Raw genomic sequence first — 20,823 nt, 5'->3', positions numbered from 1 at the left:
CACTAAGTACAGTGAAGTCATCATTGTCCCACATATACATTCCAGTCCACTCTCCTTGGCTGCCAGGTTACATCATATCTTGTACCTTCTTCATAAATGTCTTTATTTTTCATATTATGTGGCTGGATACCTTCTGGATAGAACAAGTTAGGCAGTCCTCAGTGCACAGCCATTCCAAAACTTACCTGGGGAAACAGATTAAGTTGGACAGTGTGTCAAGCCCAAGCCAAGAAGAAACAAATTCAACTATATTCCTATGTCTTTCAAAGTTATTAAAGAAATATTGTTATGGTTTAACTGCTCACAAATATTGTCCATTGGACTCCAAATTTCCATTACAGCAAGTCAGAATTGCTGATTTGTCTGTCACATAAGCCTCTTCTTTCCAAGTGTTATGGTACTTGGGTAAATTTTGAAGGAACCCCCAAACTCCACAATGTATTGTTCATATTCTTTTAGTTCATTCCTCATTTATCATGTCTCCTCACTTCTCTCTGTTTAAACTTTTGCCCCCACTACTATATTAAAACTATCCCCATCAAGGACATCAACAGAATGTATCTTATATAAGATCACGGACATTATTCTGCCTTTACATTACTCTGCCTTTACGTTACTCAAAGTTAGAAATCTCTCTTCTTTAAAACACTTTCAACATTGCTTTTGCTATAATTTGATCAGTAATTATCTGGTTTTTCTCTTGGCACCATGGCCAATCATTCTTCTTTACTTGTTCCTCATGTTCTAAACTGCTCCTAAATTTACACGTGATCCCTAAGTGGCAAAGTCCAATAGTTAATTTTCAGTTCTAGCCTGTGAGAGTTAATTTTTTGTGTCAGTTTAACTGGGCAATGCAATGCCCAGATATCTGTTTAAAGATTACTCCTGGAAATGTCTGTGCGTGTGTTTCCAGAGGAGATTAGTATTAAATCCATAGACTGAATAATATATTGTACCCCAATCTGGGTGGCCATCATCCAGGTCATTTAGGACCTGGCTAGAACACAAAGGTGGAGGAAAGGAGAGAATTCTCTCAATGCTTGACTATTTGAGCTGGAAAGTTGGTCTTATAACCTTGGACTACAATTTACAGCATTGATGCATCTGATTTTCAGGCCTTCAGATTCACAGAACTATACCACCAGCTTTCTTGGATTTCCAGCTTGCTGATAACAGAGAATGGGACTTCTCAGTTTACATAATTGTATGGGCCAGTTCCTCATAAGAAATATCATTATCTATCTATCTGTCTATCCACACACATATACATATATGTACATATGTATATATACATATATACCTGTATATGGTATATACCTATATAACTATATGCATACCTACACACATATTTATATATATATTTATGTGTGTAGGTATGTATATAGGTATATAGGTGTGTGTGTGTATATACACACTTATATATATAGGTATGCGTGCATATAGGTATGTGTATACATAGGTATGTATATAGGTATATAGATGTGTGTGTGTGTGTGTGTGTCTGTGTGTATTAGTCTGTCTGGAAAAAGACCAGCCATTGTTAATATAATAAGAATGGTTTGAGCTACATAGATGTAACTTGGCAGCCACGGAGAGTGGATTGGAATGTGAATGCATGAACAATGACAAGTTCACTGTTCTAGCCAGTGGGGGGTGGTAGATGCCGCTGAGTGAGCATGTGTACTGTGTTGCCATAGTATTCAAAATGATCCAGTGAGTAGAGCATCAGATTTTGTATTAAGCTTGAACATTCCTCCATAGACACTATTCAGATGATTCAGAAGACCACACCTACAGGCAACTGCCAATTGGCAGCTTCATCAGGACAACACATTTGTTCAGGCATCATGTCTCATGCAGAGATTTTTGTGAAACATCAAATCAATCAAGTGACTCAGCTTCCCTACAGCCCAGATTTGGCACCCTGTGACTTCTGGCTTTTCCCAAAACTAAGATCACCTTTGAAAGGAAGGTGATTTCAGAACACCTATTAAATTCAGAAAAATGTCAGGAGACAGTTGATGGCAATTGGGAGAACTGTATGAGGTCCCAAGTGCCTACTTTGAAGGTGACTGAGGCATCATTGTCCTATGTATGATGTTTCTCGTATCTTGTATCTTCTCCAATAAATGTCTGTATTTTTCATATTACATGGTTGGATACCTTCTGGAAAGACTAATATATGAATTACTTGTTTATGTTTATAAATCATTTCATTAAAAAACCACAATAGTTCTTTCTTTAAAAAATGACATTTCTGGGTTACTAAAATTTTATGAAAATATTGGACATACTATATCACTGAAAGATTTTCTACTTGTACACCTCTTCCCCAATACAAGGTTCACCTAAATATTTTATTTTATTGAATTTTTACACATTTCAGGCAAAATATAAAAAGGTATTTATTTATTTAAGAACATCTGAGAACCATCACATAGCATAAGAAATAAAATGTTACGAATATAGGTAAATACTTTGGATTATTGTTTCCTGATTGCATTTCCTGTCTTTCCAAGAGGTATCCATCATCTTGAATTTGGTGTTTATCATTTTTATCGATGTGTTTACATTTGATCACATATATATCTGTTATTGCATATATACAGCATCATTTTGCATATTCCAAAACTGCATTAAAGCATTACACTATATAGCCATGTGCAATATGCTTTTACCCAACATTATACATGCGAGCTTATGGAATGATAGAAAATTGAGCTCTAAGACCCTGCTATATAGTATTCCATTATATTACAATTTTTCAATGTATGTATCCATCTTTATGCTGATGAAAATGGGGATTTTTTTCAAATTTTTCACTGTTATAAATAATGCTGTAAAGGGCTTTCTTATAAGAGTTTGCTTGTGCATACACATGAGAGTGTCACAGCATATTCCCAGCAGGGAACTCAAAGGGAAGGCACACACTTGGTATTGTCAAATATTGCCTATTTCTCTCCCAGGACTGCTCACTAGTTTACACTCCAACCATCAGTGCAGAATTTTTCCTCCGTGAACTAGCCAAAAGTCAGTATTGTTATCACCTACACTTTCACAGCTCAATTTTAAAATCTTCTGTGTAAGCTCTGTTGATACCAATTGTAAGTAATGACTTTCATTCATTTTTCATAGCCATTAAAAATTCCTTCTACTATAATTCAAATTCCTTTCCTTTTTGTTCTGACCACATGTGAAATAAAGAATATATAATTTGCAAAGTACTGCATTTTAATATTTATTGTCTTAAACTATTCTGAGTTTGAGCAAGAGCTCTGTGGAGATAATAATCATGAAACAGTTACTGATCCTGCAGTTTTTGGATCATGTGTTCCCAAGATAGTCGATCTCTGTGTTTGAGGGGTGAGGAGGGAATATTCTTGGGGCAATTATGACAAGTAAGCTTGGACAGGATGTGAAACATTCTTCAATTAAAAATGTATTGAAATATACTTAATCCAGGATTCTCTAAACTATTTGACCAAAAATATTTTTAAAGCTTGATTAATAGCTATGGACACTAGTTTTTATGGGATAGTGGTGTTTTCAGGAAAACAAGTGGGGAATATTTTTCCTAAACATTTAGAAATTTTTATTTTGATAATAAGAATTAATTTAAAGAAAGAGCTTCAAAAGGCTTTCTTTTTAAATATAAAGAATTACTTGACTGCTGATTTTGAGTGTCCGAATGGCAATACTGCTTTTAATAGATTAAAAACATAAAAGAAATGAGTGTTTTTAATTTTCTCTTGGATAGTATGGTCTAATTGGTAAAACGTTGGATGGTGTTTCTGTCCTCTTTATTTTCCATTTCTAATATAGAATCAATTAAGAGTAAGCAGTTAGAAATAATCCTTAACATAATTCTGTGATCCCTTTTAGAATATAGTTAATGTAATTCCTCCAAGTAAATGGATATCAATTTCAGCAAGTTTCCTAAATGGAGGGTGCTGTATGAAGCCTTTCATCCTGCCCGTTTCAAATTGACATTTAAGTACATAAGAAGTAAGTGGTGATTTTTATTAGAACCCTACAAATACCTGGCCAAGTCAACTGCTTTTACTATAGTCATAACTCCTTTATATTTAAAAATATGAGAAATAAATTTTGTGTCTTCTCTATGCAATTGTAACAATTAATTATATATATAGTACTATTGAATATATTCACATAATTATATATATTAATTTTATATACACTATAAATAATTGTATGTCTCAATATAATTTTCCTTGCCTTTCCCAATTTAATAGAAGGATAAGCAATGGTAGCAAGGAAAGTAATGTAGCCACATAGTAAGCCTCAACTAAAGACTAATTGAACATGACCTGTCATTTATTCAGCAAATAGTATCTACTTTGTAAGCTCTTGGAGCTTCAATTCTATATGGAAGAGAAAGGAATTGTATAACTGTAAATTGTATAGCATGTTGGAAAAGCAAAAATGCTTTGGAAAAAAATAATAAAAAGGGAATAAGCAGTGTTGGGTGGGATGTGGTCATATCCTACACAGGTTCATTAATGAAACTCTAGCAGTATTATATTGTGAAGAAATGTGTTTCTTAGTATAGTGTTGACAGACATATTAAGTATATATACACATATATGTGTGCGTATGCTTTACATAGTATATTTCACATATGAAACACCACCTTTGTAAGAAACTTAATTGTATCTCCTAAGGTCACATGATGAGCTTATTTCACATTATTTTATATCCATTGATATTTTTAGCTCCTGTTTATTTTATAGTGATATGTACTCTACTGTATATATTTCATTTCCCTATATCTTCTTTATTCTTCTGAATTTTTATACCACTTTTAGTACCTCATATATTTGTATTATTATTTTATCTCATTATTCTTATTACAAAATAGAGATATTTCGACATTTTTTTAATGCACAAATCATTTTAACTATTTGATAGTTGTATTGGGACACTGAAGTGAAAATTCAATGTTGTGATATGTTAGAGTCCCACTAGAACATTATTGCTTGTTCTGTTCCAGGTAAAATAATTTAAATTTACATAAATTGAAACATTATTCAAAGTTTGTTTCTATTAGGTACTATCAATTGCAATTCTGAAAAAAATAAACTGGATAATTTTAAAGAAATAAATACTATTATCTGATGGTCTTTTTCCAATGAAAATTTAATATTCTTAAATTTAAATGAAAGTCTGGAAAATATGTACAAAACAAATCTGAATAAAAATTGAATATGACAGGTATTTTTAAGTTTTATTATTCTTTATTTTAGGTGAACTTGAGTTATTTACCTCTCCCTTTACAATAGTAACAATGTCTTACTTTGCTTAGCATTACATCTCACAGAAAATATTAAGTCCATTCACTTATACACATATTCATATAACAGTAAGTTATATCACTGAATATACCATAATTCATGGCTTCTGCTACTTGCTGAGGCTATAAAACATGTGTGTGTGTGTGTGTGTGTGTGTGTGTGTGTTTCTTGGAACCTAGTGGAGGAGACAAATGAATACATTTTCACCACACATGGAAAGCACCAAAATAGAGGTAATGCCATAATTGCGAAATGAGCCCAGGGGAGAAATTGCCTATCAAAGCTACAGAGAAAGGCTTCAAAGAATATTAAGAGTCCTCAGGTGAGATAAGGTGTGAAAAGGGCATTCCAAACACAGTGAAGAGCATGGACCAAAAAGTAGAGGCAAGGAACCCAGGGGCTAGGTGAGGAATTACCTTGTAGCTCATTCTAAGTTGTGTGGATAGTATTCTGTAAGAAGAATAATGATGATAAGCAAGTATTATGGCTAGACTGGTGTGTGAAATAGCACTGTGGCAACAATCCAGACAATAGTTGCAAAAGTATATGAAGACATGGCAGCTATCTGTAAGGCTATTTTCATAGCCCAGGAGAGAAGTATTAGGAGCTTGAATTAAATCCACAGTGACATGTTAGTGGAAAGTAGAGTGAGGGCAACCTTGGTAGTTGTGAATGGTAAAACTGATGAGGTGAGAAGATGGAGAGAAAGAGCCAGAGTGGTTTCTAAAAGTTGGGTAGAACTACATGGGTTGAGTTCCACTAATGCAGATACAGAATACAGAAGGAAGAGTGGGTTTGTGAAGAAAAGAGTGAGTACAGCTTCGGGCATGAAGATGGTTAGGTCCTACAGATACTTACCTACCTTGACTTTGGGTCCCGATCAAGAAAAGGGGAAAATAAAGTGTCCCATGGAACTGTAGCTATAAGCTTGCCCAATAAGATTGGGTTGAAGATCACATGGTTGCTCTGTTGAAAGAGAAGATGCCCACATAAAAATGTGGTTTATAGTAGCCCCTCATTATTAGCGCCCGCAGAAATTTAGTGGAGCAGAATTATAGCTTTTCTAGAGAAAAATTTTTTAACACTAGCCTCAAATTTAACTTCTTCTTACAGATGCTTTCAAAAAAACAAGAGCTTACAATTTAAAATAACCAAACATGTGGTATAACAGGTTATCATTGGTGAAAGTTAGCAAAAATATACTGCATTTGACTACCTAAAACTGTGAGTGTTGGGATTATCAAATACAAAGGATACAATAAGCATATTTTTAAATTTTAAATAAATGCATCAGAACTGCCATATATTTTTCTTGACATTGGCTTGACCCACCTTTTATTCTGACTGTTACTGTGGTAACTCACTTTTAACTGTTGCAATCTGAACATGTCCCACCTTAGCTGAACATCGCTTGCTTCCTCCCCCACAGATTTCTGCTGCCAGTAGTGTGATTCCTGCACATCCCTGCCTGGTATGTTTTTACATGTAGGTGTGGGAAGTGCAGACTTTAACCACTTAGGGATGGGAATTAGTAAATAGATGCTCCTCTCTCTTATGTCTTAGAGGGGAAAAGCTGCTCAGAAGGTCTGAATATGGTCAAACCCAAACTGCCCACAGTAGTGACTGTATTCATGACATAGATTTTTATTAGCTTCCTCTTTAAAACTTTCTAACTCTTAAAGAAAGCCCTGTTTATACAAGTCTGTGCTTCGGGGTTTGCTTTCCGAGGAAGAGAAGGAAACCAGACTCTGCTTTCTGTGACAAAAGAGGAACCCAGGCTGAGAACCTAAAAACCAGGCCCTCAGGAAGAGAGTTTGGAACTGTCATTGAGGAGAAAAGGCAGAGGGCTGACAACTCCCTCATGCAGTAGCACTATAAGCACTGAGGATCTCACTTGCAGAAAAAGAGGGAATGCCAGTAGGAGATTATGCAGTGCCAATGCACTTGGAAGATGAGGGCAATGATACCTACAAGGAATGGAGTTTTCTGGCTTTTGTTATCTGCTGAACAAGCCTTGAAAGAAAGAAAGAGAAAGGAAGGGAGGAAGAAAAAAAGGAGGGAGGAGCAAGGGAGGGCCCTGGCTGGTGTGGCTCAGTGGATTGAGTGCCAGCTTGCAAACCAAAGAGTAGCTGGTTTGACTCCCAGTCAGGGTACATGCCTGGGTTGTGGGCCAGGTACCCAGTTGGGGGCCCATGAGAGACAATCACACATTGATGTTTCTCTCCCTCTCTTTCTCCCTCCCTTTCCCTCTCTAAAAATAAATAAATACTTTAAAAAAAGAAAGGAAAGAAGGGAGGGAGGGAGGAAAGGGAAGGGGAGAGAGAAGAAAAGAAAAGGAAAGGAAAGAAGAAAAGAAAAGAAAAGAGAAAAGAAAAGAAAAGAAAAGAAAAGAAAAGAAAAGAAAAGAAAAGAAAAGAAAAGAAAAGAAAAGAAAAGAAAAGAAAAGAAAAGAAAAAAATGGCAGACTCAGGCTAACCAATTGTCATCTCAAGATGTGCTGGAAAAGTAAGAGGGTCTGTAAGCCAACTCTTCATAAATGGCATGTGGACATTTGGTAAACAAGCTAGAAAATCTTGAGCCACAGATCCATTTGAACCTTGAACTAGTCTTTACTTGAAGAACCTGGAAAACCCTCAATTGGGGCAGGTGCCTCACAAGTTGTATATGTGTTTCTCAAGACTTAGTCCTACCTTTTCCCACTTCCTCCAGACCAGTCACCCAGGTCAGGTCTCAGGATGCCCCAGACAGGAAAATATTGCCTCTGTTCTGGAACAAAGTAGAATGTACAGTGCAAAATTATAAGATGCGCACCAGCGGGAGTAGCAGAAACATGACTCTGAGTGAAAATTAAGGGTCGTTAAAAAGTGATAAAAAAGGAAAAAATAAAGAAGATTGTAGTACTTGCTAAAAAAAACAAAAATCAAACCAAACCAAACCAAAAAAACGCTTAAAGGTGGTAGGTCAGAGAGGATGTTAATTGACCTGGGAGTACTCTGGATGACTCAGGGGTTAATGCCTTGCCTTGTGATCCTTATGATGATTAGAGGGCTCCTTAATGCCTGGACCAGCTTCTGGCTGAAGACAATGTAGTAGAGACCTAGATGTTGCCTTGGCAGAGTGTTCAAAAGGGATCAGTAGCCTTGGGGAAATAACAACTTCAAAATGGACTTACTGCATGAGATCAGAGTACTCACTACCTGGGTTCCCCGGGAGGATCCAAAAAATTATTTTCACTAATTTAGTAAGTTAACAAAAAATGTACCGGGAAAGAGCTATTTCTTTTGGAAACTTGGTGTGGCTATCCTCCAAGGGCTACAGCTGAGAGGAGCATGTGGTACATGATAGTGGATTACTTAGTAACTATTGGAATAATGACTCAAATGCTAAAAGCCAGGTTGTAGCAATTAACCAAGAGACTCAAGGTGGATATAATTACTGGTAGTGACAACAAGAACAGAATGACAACTGGTTGACTTGACCAGAAGGGATCTAAGGTGACAGCTGATAGCATGTGGTGTTCTTAGAGATTCAATGGATAAGCAGCAAGCACGCTCCTTGACCTGTGTAACCAGGAAAGTGTTGAGGGCTGGCAAGGTGAATACTGCAGTCAGCTGCTGAGATGGAAAATCAGAGTCCTGCATCAAGGTTCAGATCAGAGCTACTTTTCTGACTCAGCACTGATTGAAGGAGAGACTGGGTCCCCTTGACAATGAGCCCTAACACACTGCCACAAATATATATGACATATATTCCCCCAGTCTTTTCCTGAATGAACCTGTGGCCATTTACCAGATTAACTGAGCTCTGGAGAGAGAGATTCTCAGCTGACACAGATACTAGGAGACTCAAAACACCTTCGTGGCTCACCCTTCAGAGTGGAGGCGTGTGGAAGCCAAGGGACAGCTGGAAACCTGCCCCAAGTTGATCTCATGTTGATCCAACAGATCTGCAAAGTATTAGACAAGAACTAAGTTTTTAAAACAATAAATTTGCACATGTAATTAGTTAAGGATCCCAATATAAAAGTAGCCTGAATTTAGGGGGAGCACTAAAGCCAATGACTGGTGTCTTTATGAAGAACAGGGGAAGTTTATTTGAATGCAGGAAGACATAGAGATCAGAAGGCCATGTGAGAATGGAGATGGAGATTGGGAGGAGACTGGAATTACTCTGCCATCCACTCACGAACACCAGGAGTCCACAGGAGCTAGAAAAGGGGAGGAAATCCCAAGAGCCCTAGAAGGAACATGCCAAGCCAACTCCTCTGTTTTGACCTTTTTGCCTGTAGACCTATGATAGAATAAATTTCTGTTGCCTTAAGCCCAAAACTCTATAGTGATTTATTATGGCAGCCGTAGGAAAACAACACAACCAATAGGAAAGAAAATGCATAAGAATTGGAAAAGAAAAAATAACAGGCAGTTATTATCCACTGATGATGATAGTCTATTAGAAAACCTCAATCTATTTATAAATCAATAAAGCAAATAAGAAAGGCTTGCAAGTTTTCCAGCTGTGAGCTACAAAGGCAATTGTGTTTCCTTAAACCACCATAAATAAAATAAAACTGGGAATTAACAAAGATACCATTTTTTTTTTGCTAGAAACATCTCTCTTATTTGAAGAAAATTATAAAAACTATGTTGGGAAACATGAAAGAGGGCCTAAATTAATGGAGAGACTTACTTTATTGATAAATAAGAAACTATTAAAACTCCCTATACTTATCTATAGATTCAAAACAATTCTAGTCAAAATTCCAAAAATATTTTTAATGAAACTTGGCAAGTTAGTTTAGTATGTAGTTAGGATGTCCAAGAACTAAACTCTCTTAGAGAAGAATTAAGCAGAGGTGGAGTTAAGACATTTTAAAGCTGAAGAAAAATTTAAAGAAGGGTATTGGTGAAGGGACAGACAAAGAGAGCATCCAGGTCCCCAAAAGATATATTAGAACTTTCTCAGTGGAGAAAGCATGGTCTGTTCAATAATATTGTTTAGATAACAATAGGTTATCAATGAAGAAAGTAAATCAAATCCTCATTTCATATCACAGATAGCAAATACATGCCAAGTGGACTGGTATTCAATGTGAAATGCAAAAGCTTTTAAAACTTGTGTAAGGGCATACCTTCATGAGTAATAAACAATTTCTTAAAGCAGAAAATATATGGCACAAGCCAAATAGAAACATAGGAATATATTGAAAATTTTAAAATTCTAACTAAAAGACACCTGAAAGCGGGTAAATAACAAATCAAATGTTAGAAGATAATATTTATGACAAATGTAAGTGGCAAAATATTGGAATATTGAATATGAAAATCTACTTATGATTAGTAAGCAAAAGATAAACAAGTAAATAGCATTATTGTCAAACCACATGAATAGACATCTACAGAGGAAGAAACATGAAGGGACTTGTATAAAAAGATGCTCAGTCTTTATTAGGACAAAAGGCAAATGCAAAGTAAAACTATAATGTGATGCTATTTCACACCCTACTCACTGGCATAAATTATGACAATGTCAACTTCTCCCATGTACACTGCTAAGAAGAATGCAAATTGCTCTCACCAATTTTGAAAACAAATTTTCTATTAAGTAGGGTCTAGGAAAAACTCAGTTTCCTCTACTTACACTTACAACATTAGATTTGTGTTTGTGGGTTTTTCCCCGCATACCAAGCAATTCTGCAACACCAACCAGGGGTCCTGCAATTCAGTTTGGTTCTAATACTGTCTACCTGGAGATGACATCAGATCCCACAGGTGTAAGGGCTCAGTCCCACAAGACTGACTCCACCCAAAACACACATTATAGGTGCCAATCACAGGTCTAGGTTGTTACTCATGCTTCTAACTGCATGTAAATCTGAGCTTCCTACACCCCCTCCTCAGGTTCAATTAGTTTGACAGCTCACAGTACTCAGGGAAACAGTTTACTTACTAGATTATCAGTTTATTGCAAAGGATATTAAACGAATGAACACTCAGATGAAGAGGTACACAGGGAAAGTTCCAGAAGAGTACAGAGCTTCTGTCCCTGTGAAGTTTGAGGTGTGCCACACAACAGGAACACGAATTCTTGTTCATCAACCCAGAAGCTCTCTCAATTCTATACTTTTGAGATTTTTATGGAGGTTTCATTATTAACTCAGTTTTCAGCCCTTCTCTTTCTGGAATATGGAAAGTGGAGTTGAAAGTTCTGAGCTTCTGATTATGATTTGGCCTCTCCGAAGTTATCCAAGAGCCCACCAAGAGTCCCCTCATTATAAAAAAGACACTCCTATCACCCAGGGAATTCCAAGGGATTTAAGAATTCTGTGTCAAAGATCAAATATTAGGGCAAAAGAGGTTCCCTATGGTCTTGTCACTTTGGAAATGACAGCGGTTTCGGGAACTCTGGGCCTGGAACACAGGGCAGTTTCTATTATTTCACAACAGCTAAGGTTGACTATGTGCATCCCTTGTGACACAGCAATTTGGCTCTTATCAAAATACCCCATCAGACCTCTTGTACCAGGTTACATGTACAAGAATCTTCATAGCAATGTTGTTTGTAATCACAAATAATTGAAAGCAATCAATAACACTGGCCAATACTAAAATGGGTAAATCAATTATGATTTATGTTCATTGTATTGCAGTGAAAGTCACTGAATGATATCTGTAAATAACATTATGCAAGAATATCTCAAAAATAATGATGAGCGAAAGCAAAAGAAAATAATCACACGAAAGAATCACTCACTTGTGACAACCACCAATCTTTCTTTATATTACAGATGCTCTTTATTTTCTTTTCCTTGACTAATTGGCTTGCTGAGAACCTCCAGTAAAATGTTGAATATAAGTGTTAAGAGTGGACATTCTTTTCATATTTCTGATCTTAGGAGGAAGGCTTTCAATCTTTGGTATCTTGTGTGTCATTTTTATTCATCTGAAAGTATTTTCTAATTTCCCTTGTACTTTCTTCTTTGATCTATTTATTACTTAAGATTATGTTGTTTAATTTCCATTAATTATTATCCTCCTGTTATTGATTTCTAGCTTTATTCCTTTGGGGTCCAAAAAGGTACTTTGTATGATTTTAATCTTTAATTCTAGTGAGACTTGTTTTGTGATCCAACATATGATCTATCCATGGCCACTTGAGATGAATGTATGTTCTGTTGTTGGTGGCTGGTATGTTCCACAGATGTCTGGTAGGCTTTTCTTGTCTTTTTTTAATGGACAAAGCAGGAATATTTATATAACCTAGAGGTAGGATTCAGTGAGAATAAATAGTTAAAAATAAAAAGGCGGGCATAACTGAAGGTACAAAATACTGAAAGAAGTGAGAAATACATAAAATATAGTACAGATGAAAGCATCCACTTTGTGTATGAAGAGATGAATTTTTTTCTTTTATAAAAGGGGAAAGTAAATGAGAATAAATTTGAAAGGAGTATCTAGGATTGCTTCTTTGTACGACTAGAAAGTTGACTGTATGCGTAGCTGTTTAAGACTCCTTTCAAAACATTGAAAAAATATATATAATAAAGTTGAAAAGTTCTCTGAGATTTCCAGCTTTAAAAATATTTACTGTGGTATAGATTATAACAAAATACAGGTAAATACTAAATGGAAAGTAACAAATAGTAACTTGTTTAGATTTTTAAAGTCTAATGTAGATGGTTTGGGGCAGAGTTTTTTGTTCAGGTGGAGCAGTAAGTAATTTTACTTTAAAGACCAAACAGAAATTAATTCAAGGTTTTATGAGTATGTTTGATATATATATCAAAACATTGATATATATCAATATATATATTATTGTTGTTCAGTTGCAGTTGTTCCTATTTCCCTCCCCATTACTTTCTCTTGCCCCAGCTGCCCCCACCTCCCACATTCCATCCTCCCCACCATTGTCCTTGTCCATGGATCCTTTATACATGTTCCTTGACTTGACCGTTCCTCTTCTTTTCCTCATCATCTCTCTCCCCTCACCCCTCTGGTTACTGTCAATCTGTTCTTTATTTCCATGTCTCTGTTTCTATTTTGCTCTCTTATTTGTTTTGTTGACTCTGTTCCACTTACAGGTGATCCACTGCTGGAATCATACCCTAAGAATCCTGAAACACCAATTCAAGAGAACCTATGCACCCCAATGTTCATAGCAACATTATTTACAATAGGCAAGTGCTGGAAACAGCCTAAGTGCCCATCAGTAAATGAGTGGATCAAAAAATTGTGGTACATTTACACAATTAGAATACTATGCAACAGAAATACTACACTTGATTGTAGCCAAAAGGCCAAAAAGTGATCTATGCAGCAGAAATAAAGAAGGAACTCTTACCCTTCATAACAGCATGGATGGACCTGGAGAGCATTATGCTGAGTGAAATAAGCCAGGCAGTGAAAGACAAATACCATATGTTTGGTATTCTTTTTTTTTCATTTTTTCAATTTTTATTTTATTGATTATGCCATTACAGTTGTTCTATTTCCCCCCTTCATTCCCCTCCACCCTGTAACCCCCCCACCCCCACCATTCCCCCCTTTAGTTTATGACTATGTATCTCAAGTTCTTTAGATTCTGTATTTCCCCTACTATTCTTGCCCTCCCCCTATCTATTTTCTACCTACCATCTATGCTACTTATTTTCTGTACATTATCCCCCCTCTCCTCCTCCCACTCCCCTGTTGATAACCCTCCATGAAATCTTCATTTCTATGTTTCCGCTCCTGATCTAGCTGTCCTTTTAGTTTGCTTTTGTTTTAGGTGTGGTTGTTAATAACTGTGAGTTTGCTGTCCTTTCACTGTACATCTTTTTTATCTTCTTTTTCTTAGGTAAGTCCCTTTAACATTTCATATAATAAGGGCTTGGGGATAATGAACTCCTTGAATTTAATCTTATCTGAGAAGTACTTTATCTGTCCTTCCATTCTAAATGAAAGCTTTGCTGGATAGAGCAATCTTGGTTGTAGGTCTTTGGATTTCATGACTTGGAATACTTCTTTCCCGCCCCTTCTTGCCTGTAAGGTCTCTTTTGAGAAATCTGCTGACAGTCTGATGAGAACTCCTTTGTAGGTGACTGTCCCCTTATCTCTTGCTGCTTCTAGGATTCTCTCTTTCATTTTAATCTTGGGTAATGTAATTATGATGTGCCTTGGTGTGTTTCTTCTTGGGTCCAAGTTCTTTGGGACTCTCTGAGCTTCCTGGATTTCCTGGAAGTCTATTTCCTTTGCCAGATTGGGGGCATTCTCCTTTATTATTTGTTCAAATAAGTGTTCCACTGGTGGCTGTTCCTTTCCCCCTTCTGGTACCCCTATAATTCGGATGTTGGAGTGTTTAAATAAACCCTGAAGGTTCCTAAGTCTCTCCTCATTTGTTTGAATTTTTGTTTCTTCATATTTTCCTGCTTGGTCATTTTTTCCTTCCTTCTGGTCCACTCCCTTGATTTTAGTCCCACTTTCCTTTTCATCACTATTGGTTTCCTGTGCAATTCCCTTCATTTGAATTAGCTTAGCCTACATCTGTTCCTCTAATTTGTGACTAAAATCAACCAGTTCTGTGAGCATCCTGATCACCAGTGTTTTGAACTGTGCATCTGAAAGTTTGGCTATTTCTTGGTCACTTAGAGTTATGGGCTCTGGGGCTTTGAGATCTTCTTGAGCCATTTTTTGTCTGTTCGCACCCGTTAAGTATGAGGAGCAGAGCCTTAGGGGCGGGAAGGGGCCACCAGGGCAGGGTCACTGGTTTGTGACGCTATATGTGGGGGTGGGGTCAGAGTGGGGAAATGGCGGCCCTCTCTGCTACCTCCCGCCACTGGGGCCTACTCGGTCCTATCTCACTGCCCACTCCCTCGCCGGTCTATCTGTGCAGGAATGTGCCACCACAGTCAACCCACCGCCCTTCCGGATGCTCACTGGGTTGCTCACTGGGTCCGCCCTTTGCAACCATATGCCTGGGATCCATGCGCCTGAGTCCGTCTGACCGAGTTTTCCTATGCAACCCCGCTCCGCCAGCTGCTGGCTTCGCTCCTCTTACGGGTCAGGCTGAAGAGTTCATTGTTATCAGACTTCCGAAAAGTTCAATTTTCTGTGTTCTGGCTATGTTTTCTGTTGCTAACATTTTGTTGTCTCTAAACTTGGTTGTGTCAGAAAGCACTGTGTCTACCTATGCCTCCATCTTGGTGGAAGTCTGCTCTTGTTTGGTATTCTTTAAGAATCCTTGCCTCAAACAATTCTGGGAAACCTGAATAATGCTCCCATTTTGTACAGCTCCTTCTTGGTACTCACTGGTTGCAGCAGGCAGAACACATACAGATCTCTTCTTCTCTTATTATTGACTTCTCCAAGTTGGTGTCATTTGTCCCAAGTACAGGCATGACTCCAGTTTAATTCCTCCAATGACAAGAATTTAATATTTAAGAAGGACATGGGCAAAATATTAAAAAATGTATATTATATATATAATTCATACATATATATTTATATGAATTTACATCTGTTACTTGAAATGTTTGTCTTTAGAAACCAACTATCACCCAGTCCAAACCTAACTTAGAATTTCTGCCCACCCCCTTGAAGTTCTTCATGAGTTATGGGGAGTAGCTCAATCTACTGAACCTTTAGATATTGTCCTGCCTTGGAATTTAGGATGCAGAAAACAAGAAAAATCTTTCTTTTTCCTGCTCAGGGCCTACTCCACATTTACTACCTATGATGATTTTCAGCAGAACATCCTGATTTGTCCATTTCTCTTCTCACCTTAGTGTGTGTATCATTTGTGATGTACAGTGCTGTTTCTTCATTTCTTTTCTTAGATCTTTTTAATAACAAATTATATACTTTTACAGATATATTCTAAACTTGTCTCAATACAGAAAATAATACTTACTTCTTTCTGTTAAAATTCAAAATTGAATTGTTTGTAATTTGTGATTTAATCAGATACAGGTAGACATATGAGAAAAGGAGAAGGAGGTATCACTAGAAGATAGGCTAAATGGGTGAATCAGGTGCTATGAAGTTTCACAGTTTATTCTGAAGTCGATGAAGAAATATTAGGGTGATAAGATTTAAGATTACTAACTCAATTTTGATGGCAGTGTTATATAAGAATGATAGAGATAGATGTGTTATTTTCAAAATTTTGTATTATTTTTGTTCTTGCCTTAAGATTCAGGGACATAACAACAGCATTAACAAAGATTTCCTGGCTTAGCTGAGAAAAATTATCCATATGAGTATTATCTTCTGAGATACATGATATTGAGCTATTGGAGAAATAAAGATGTGGAACATATAAAATTCCATAACCAATCTGGAAAGACAGCTTAAATGTATTATTGGGTAATTCCTCATGATGTCAAAGATAATGTCTTTCATGAATGTATTATCTATGTGATCATAAATACCTTATGAGACCTAACTGGGTATGGCTGACTAGGAAATATCCTAGGTAGCAGATGTGAGAAGTTTATTAATTTAATGGACAGGGAGCTATCTTTGCTAAATTTTCTTTTTTAGTAATTGTTGACATTGGATTTGAAATGTCTGAATCTCTTACCCCAAATACCCTTTTCACTAGTAAAGATATTCAGAAAATGAATATGAATCAGCTTAGGATATACCACAACTAATTTCATTTATTTAAATTGTTCTTGAGAACATCCTTGAAGGTTGAACATCATGAAACATGCAAGGAATCATGAAAAATGTTGGTGGGACTTCATAGTTGAAGAGTAGTTCCCATAGTGTTCCCGAGGTGATAGACTAGGAAATGAGATTTAAAATAAGGTGATATAAAGGAGTTTGTGGGTTTTGACTTTATTTATTTTAATTTTCAATTATAGTTGACATACAATATTAAATTAGTTTCAGGTGTGCAAACAAACAAAATAGTGATTAGACATCTGTACAACTTGTAAAGAGATTGCCCTGCAGTTGACTTTATTTTTGACCAATACCCATCATGAGGGAGTGCTTTTTAGTGATCTAAAAAAATGCTTCAATTCCAATATAATCCATTAACAAGAGATGTGAGGACCAATGAATGGACAAGTAAACAACACTATCTTAATGAGAAAAAATAACAGTGAAAAATAATAGAAAGATATACTCTCAGTTTTCTCTCAGGCTTAGAAACACCTCCTTTGGAGTCCCAAACCTCTGCAACAGGCATTTACTTAAATACTTCTTTAAAGTGATTTGACACCATAATATTAAATATGTGATCTTTTTTCCTTATTCTAGATTCTTAAAATTAGCATTTCATAGAAATTTAGTGATCAAATGGACTTAGAGATAATATTTTCCAAAGTGTGAAATCGTCATTTGCATTCTTCTTTTTCTTGGCAATGATTCAATTAGCTTCAGATGTTCCATTTTTATCTGCTTGTTAGCTTCCCTATCATAGTTGGGAAGGAATTTGGGGTGGAATGCCCAGTGATTTGGTCCCTTACCAGGTATTACCACATGGCTTTTAAAAAAGTACAATTCCATTCAGGCCTACTTTATGTGTATGCTGGTAGATTCAAGAGAGAGGGTCTATTAAACTTTTTTTTAATTTTTTAAAAATTTTATTTAGTTATTTTTCAAGTACAGTTTTTTGTCCATTTTTCCCATCCCAGCCTCCCCCGCCCCTTGCTCCCCACCTCCCTCCCATTTCTACCCCCCCACCCCCCCAGTTCTCGTCCCTGTGTCCTTCCTATTTGTTCCTCCAAATCCTTCCCCCCTTTTCCCCTTAACTTCCCTTGCTTTTCCCCTCTGGTCATTATCCCCTTGTTCTCTATTTCAGTGTCTTTTTTTTCCCTGTTTGCTTGTTTGTTTTGTTGTTTAGCTTCCTGTTAAAGGTGAGATCATATGGTATTTGTCTTTCAGCACCTGGCCTATTTCACTCAGCATAATGCTTTCCAGTTCCATCCATGTTGTTGCAAAAGGTAGTAGCTCCTTCTTTCTCTCTGCAGCATAGAATTCCATTGTGTATATGTACCACAATTTTTTGATCCATTCATTTACTGATGGGCACCTAGGTTGCTTCGAACTCTTGGCTATTGTAAATTGTGCTGCTATGAACATTGTGGTGCATAGGTTCTTTGATATTGATGTTTTAGGATTCTTAGGATATAATCCCAGCAGTGGAATTGCTGGGTCAAAAGGCAGGTCGATTTTTATTTTTCTGAGAAAATTCCATACTGTTTTCCATAATGGTTGTACCAGTCTGCACTCCCACCAACAGTGAACTAAGGACCCCTTTTCCCCACAACCTCTCCAACATTTGTTGTTTGTTGCTTTGTTTATGATAGCCATCCTGACTGGTGTAAAGTGGTATCTCATTGTGGTTTTAATTTGCATTTCTCTGATAGCAAGCATAATCTTTTGTTGCATAATAACAGCTCTTCATTTATGCTGCAGAATAGAAACATTAACTTCTTTCACCCGGCTCCACTCTTTCTTTAGACCTAATTAATACTCATACATCAATTCTCTCAGCATTACATGGGGCTTTCTAGACATCTTGTGATTTTTTTAACCTACAAGGCAAAAATTCTGTCCAGCGAGGATATTTTGTTAAATCCCTAAATACTGTGTGAGAGCTGTTTTGGAGCTTTTGTTTAAAACTCCAGATTAATGACTTAGTAATTGTTAAATGACTTTTTCAATCAAGTTTGAAGCCGGTGATTCAAGGGTTCCTACTTTATCTTATGGAACTACCTGGTCTGTTACAGGTTCAGAAACCAACTGGCTATTCCAGTAGTTTTGAATAAAGCAAGGAAAAAGGAATTAATTTTGAAACAGTTTTTACTTTAAAATTGTATTTGGGTAGCCCTGGCTGGTGTAGCTCAGTGGATTGAGTGCGGGCCTGTGAACTAAGGGATTGTGGTTTGATTCTCAGTCAGGGCATGTGGCTGGGCTGCAGGCCAGTTCCCAACAGGGGACCCATGAAAGGCAACCATACATTGATATTTCTCTCCCTCTCTCTTTCCCTTCTCCTCTAAAGATAAATAAATAAAATCTTTAAAAAATTATATCTGAGTAGAAAAAAAATCACAGTTTTTGCCACCCTGGCCACCAAAGACATATACTAATCTTATTACTTTTGGAGTACTCCTAAGTTTAAGGAAATGATTTTTAATACCTTCATTTCCAGAGCAAGATTTGTATAGTACAAACATTCTTACTATTTCAAACATCCTAAAATCTTAAGATTATATTCTTAATTATTTTTGATAAGTAATATATGGCATCATAACTACCTCACTGACTTTGTAAATTCTAAGGAGTAGAGCAGAAGATTTTTCTTAACTGAAATCTTTCTATGATCTCTCACAAATGGGGGAACTTGAACCCAGAGAGGTTAAGTGATTTGCTCAAGCTCACAAAGCAAAATACCTTAATTTGGAACTTCTCTGCTGAGACTTTTCAACAACACTTTTATGATACCTAGTGAATTGTATGCAAACATATCTAACATCGATGTCTAGCCCAGGGATTATAAACCTCTCAAGGTGAGGGCCTCATTGTCTATCCCAAATCTGGTGTTATATAAATGTTTGATGAGTTCATCTTCCCACATGCCCCTCTTAAAATTTAGGAGTGATACAGGCCCCTCATTACATCAGTGTGTAAGCTAGAGTTGGGTTCTTTGTGTGGAGATTCTTAGTACATGCTTGTTAGTCTAGGTACTATCAAAGTCTCCTAGGTATTATCAAATATCCATGCCTGAGTCTTCTGCCCCTGCAGATCCCAGGTGACCCTGGAACACCTCCATTGGCATTACCCATACTGCAGGTCTCACCTTACCTTTTTAACCTGAAAGCATTTGACAAATATCTGCTCTGAGTTCTAAGTTGAGCCTGTTTTTAAATGGGGTGTGGATAGTAGTACAACAGGAAAATTGGATATGTAAGAGCAAGAAACTGAGGAATTAAATTCAACCTGCCTGGAAGTATAGCTTATTTTTTCCTTAAAAATGTGCCTTGTCTTATTTTAGGAAGTAATAATTATATAATTCTGGTTTCATAGTACATGAGAAATATTTTTGTGAAGCCACTGTCGAGCAGCAATGCCTGATAGTACGCAATTGATTCTGGTTTTGGTATATATTGGCCAATTTGATTTATGCATCTAAGGCACATTATGATAGCAATATATAATTATGTGTAAAAGAATTAACATAGCAGGCCCCTTGTCCTTGGAAAGTTTTTTTTATAAGGTTGGTCCTTGGTGGGCATCTGAGAATTTGAGTATTGGGAAGGTTTCAAATACCTTAACTGATGAGAATTGCTCACTGTCCCTAAATAGTTTGTACAAACAATAGGTTTATGCTGAACACCTGCTTTCTCTTTGAGAGTCTAGAATTCGGTGTGTGTTTGGCAGAAGGTACCTATCTGATCATCCCCCAGCAAAAGACCCTGGGCACTGAATGCCTAATTAACTTTCCTGGTTGCCAATACTTCCCACATGTTGTCACAACTCATCACTGGGGAAGTTAAGTGTGTCCTGTCACTCTGTTCTAAGAG

At 36.7% G+C, this 20,823-nt stretch overlaps 1 pseudogene; it reads right to left on the bottom strand.

Annotated features, from left to right (window-relative positions):
- Positions 1-13,440: 13,440 nt before the first annotated feature.
- LOC128627502 (uncharacterized) lies at positions 13,441-13,617 on the bottom strand (annotated as a pseudogene).
- Positions 13,618-20,823: the final 7,206 nt, after the last annotated feature.

The sequence above is a fragment of the Artibeus jamaicensis genome, unplaced genomic scaffold (assembly GCF_021234435.1).
Source record: "Artibeus jamaicensis isolate MK-2021 breed Jamaican fruit bat unplaced genomic scaffold, CSHL_Jam_final contig_415, whole genome shotgun sequence".
In the NCBI taxonomy this organism is placed as follows: Eukaryota; Metazoa; Chordata; class Mammalia; order Chiroptera; family Phyllostomidae; genus Artibeus; species Artibeus jamaicensis.
The sequence above is the reverse complement of the archived record's forward strand: the minus strand, read 5'-3'. Positions and strand labels throughout refer to the sequence as shown.